Source organism: Phalangium opilio, unplaced genomic scaffold (assembly GCF_054372755.1).
Source record: "Phalangium opilio isolate 3A_F unplaced genomic scaffold, DU_Popi_V2 ptg000022l_1, whole genome shotgun sequence".
NCBI classification, from domain to species: Eukaryota; Metazoa; Arthropoda; class Arachnida; order Opiliones; family Phalangiidae; genus Phalangium; species Phalangium opilio.
The window spans coordinates 4077562-4081118 of record NW_028324154.1 but is presented as its reverse complement, the minus strand read 5'-3'; the positions used below and the strand labels follow the sequence as shown (position 1 = coordinate 4081118).

The following is a 3557-nucleotide window of genomic DNA, read 5'->3' as shown; positions in this document are numbered from 1 at the left end:
GGACAATGGTTTGTTGCCAGCACCATGTCATAGCAAAGGAGTCTATTTAATATACATTTATGATGGTGCTGATATTGTTAGATAAATTCCTTTGCTATGACATTGAGCTGGCAACAAAAACTTGTCCATACAAATAATACACATTACTGGAACATTATCGCCATTTTCATAAACTGAGACTTAAAGGGATATTTTCATGTTAATATATGGTAACCAATCCTAAAAAAAAATTATTAAAACCGGTAGAGTTTGAAGCGAGGATTCCTAATATATATATATTATATTTTATAATATCGTTATTAATTTTAAACTTTTAAACTTTCGACGTGGGCGCCCACTACTGGCAAAATCATAAAACGCCGTTTCCCGCCAAATTGAAATTGTTCAGCGACCCCCCAACCGCCTCTACCCATGAAGTGTAGGAGGAATTCTTCTAACAGTAGATTTCATTCTGTAGTTTTTTTGGGCAACATGACTTATCATTTCTGCAGTTTCCCGAGGTTGATTATTGCTATTGGTCGTGTAACTCGTGTTTAGTTTTACATTATCGTGTTAAGACTCAATTTAAAGGATTTGTGATCTTTAATGTAAGTTATATTCTATCGAAACGTCTCAAAGCATTACAAGCGAGATTTTTTTAAACATTTGATTAAGACATTGACCTTTAAAGTAAATATGGACACTAGGCCTTTGCCAAAGTCTTCCAAAAATGTTTGGAAAAAATGTGTAGTTCCTCACTGTTGCGGGGATGATTATAAGAAACCGCGCTCTTTTCATAATTTCCCATCAAATGAAAAACTTCGCGAAAAATGGATTAATAATATTAATCTCCCTATTTTTGACTACAAATCTTCTTCTCTAATTTGCTCACTTCATTTTGAAAGTGATTGTTTTGAGCAAAACCCTGAAGTTGCAGCTCAACTGCAATCTTCGAGTAGCTCTTCATTAATATTAAGAACAAAATTAAAAAAAACGCGGTTCCGATAATCTTTACAACATTACCAATCCCAAGTTCATCCTCTTCCATATCAGCTACGGCGAATAATCCACCAAAAAAACGTCGAACTGAGGTAAGTTTGTTTTTTTCAAGAAAGTTGTTTTGGCTCTTTAATTGTTTTTAGACTAAGGTGAGAATTTTATACTATTTTACAGGACATTGTTAAAAGTACTAGAGATCAATATGTTCAATGTTTACCGTCCAAACTTATGGGTTTTGTTAAGGACGCCTGCGTGCAAGTTCAAAGTAAAAAATCGTCATTAAGAAATGCTGGTATGCCTTGTGAAATTTTTAATTTAATCATATTATAAGATTGTAAGAAAACCTATGTTTACTTAAAGGCTGCCAAACAGACCAAATGGGATTAGAAGTTGCATGCCAAACAGATGCGCAAAGCCCTTATACATCTTAAGAAATTAGCGGTAGTCAAGAAATTAAGCGTTTCTTGGATGAAGAAGAAGATGAAGGGCAAGCCCCTAATCCCTTAGATGTTAGTTATACTCCATCCGAGCTACCTCAGGAGGATATTACTGAGTGCGTGTTTGTTTTTATGTTTGACTCATTAGAATTGGTCTAACTGATTACTTTCAGTGTTAGAAATTTCGACTTGAACCCCGAAATCGCGATGACGGAAAGAAATTTTTAGTATTTGAGAGTGCCTTGCTTCAGTTGTTTCATTTCTGCTTCCAATGCCTTCTTCCATGTGATGTAAAAACAACGACCTATGGATCGATGGTAACCGTAGAAGCTACATGCCAAAGAGGACATGCAAATATGTGGAAAAGCCAACCTATGCTAGGTCAAAAACCTCTAGGAAATATTATTATTGCTGCTTCGATCCTGTTTTCTGGTCTTAACCCTACGCAGGCGCTGCGAATGCTAACATTTGCTCGTATACAAAGCATCAGCAAAGCGACATATTTTCAAGTTCAAAAACGCTTTTTGATTCAGTCTATTCGAGAAGTATAGAAATATTTTCGTTATAATGCAACAGTATTAATTGATTAGCTTCAATTGGATCAGGTTTGGCAAGAGGAGCAAAAAACTATTTTAAATTCTTTAAAAAAGAAAAAGATGAAGCTTGGAGGGGACGCTAGGTCTGATTCCCCAGGTTTCAGCGCAAAATACGGAACTTACGTATTTTTTGAAAGCCAAATTAAGAAAATTATTCATCTAGTTCTCGTACAAGTAAGAAATTACAGATCCAGAGTTTTTTTTTAATATATAATTATTTTTTTTTAATGTAGAGCAATGAATTTAAAAATAGTGTGGCGATGGAGCTTGAAGGGTTGAAACGAGGTATAACGTTCCTTATTAATTCTGGTTTAAAAATCGCTTCAATTGTCACTGATCGCCATGTGCAAATCAGAAGCTATCTTAAAAAATTCCATCCGAAAATTAAACATCTCTTCGACTGTTGGCACATGGTCAAATGTAAGCGCGTATTAGTTTTCCTTATCCATTTGAGAAAAAGATTAGGTTTATTCTGGTCACGGTGACTTTCCCATTTATCTAAAATTTAATCAAATCTTAGCTCTGAAAAAAAATCCACGCTGCTGCTACGAAAGAATACGCTGTTTTGGATGAATGGAATTAAAGTGTGCAGAATCACATGTACTGGAGCGCAACCTCTAGCAAGGGAAATGCTAAGTTGATTAAAGCTAAGTTCATGTCAGTTTTGCGACACGTTGCGAATATTCACAGTGGCCATGGTAAGCCATTTTCAAAATGCACTCACGGAGATCTCTCTTTGGATGGGAAAAAAAGAGAATGGCTTATTCCAGGTACTATCTAGTTTAAGAGTTATTTCTGATATGTTTTTAAACATTTATATCTAATTTAACAGGACAGCCTATTTTTGAGAAATTCAAAAAAATAATTTGTCTGTTTGAAAAAGATATTTCACAAATATCTCCGGAAACCCAGACATCAAGCGTTGAAGCTTACAATTCTGTCCTAATCCACTTTGCACCAAAAAACACCCATTATTCTTATTTGGGAAAGGAAGCGAGGTAACCTAACTTAGTGTACCCCCAAGTTTTAAATTGCATCCAAAATAATTTTGTGCTTGTCAATTTCCAAAGAATGTTAATAGCTGCTCTCCACTACAACGAAAACTCTGATAAAATTCAAGCGACGACAAAAGATGGTAATTTCAGGTGGAATATATATTTCCCAAAGGCCAAAAAAGGGGAATATTCCGTTAGACCAATAATGCAAGCATCGACTTTTGGTAATAACATAAATGAATGCGAAAAAAATAAGGAGTTTTTACATAGATGTTGTTTAGTAAAACAAGCGATCATGATATTATTTCTTTAGATTATGCAGATAAGTTATTCGAGAAATTGTTAACAAAATGTAACAAATCTTATAAAGAAGGCCTGAGTGAGAGCTTAATTAGTACACCTGCGATACCAAGACCACTATCATCACAATTTGAACACCCAGATAAAGAAAAAGCCGTTGAGGCTCTTAAAACCAAGCGTCGTTTTTCACATTAATTACACCCTAATTTTTTTTGGAAGAATTACATTAAATGACAAATTTTGAAGAGTCA

The 3557-nt window shown here is 34.7% G+C and overlaps 2 long non-coding RNA genes across 2 annotated transcripts; both read left to right on the top strand.

The window, feature by feature from the left end:
- Positions 1-1167: 1167 nt before the first annotated feature.
- On the top strand, positions 1168-1631 carry LOC149695172 (uncharacterized). Its single transcript, XR_016382500.1, has 3 exons — positions 1168-1270; positions 1339-1531; positions 1589-1631. It is a non-coding gene; the product is annotated as an uncharacterized LOC149695172 (long non-coding RNA).
- A 631-nt stretch (positions 1632-2262) lies between these two features.
- LOC149695171 (uncharacterized) lies at positions 2263-2991 on the top strand. The gene is made up of 3 exons (XR_016382499.1): positions 2263-2431; positions 2532-2781; positions 2844-2991. It is a non-coding gene; the product is annotated as an uncharacterized LOC149695171 (long non-coding RNA).
- The last annotated feature ends 566 nt before the right edge of the window (positions 2992-3557 follow it).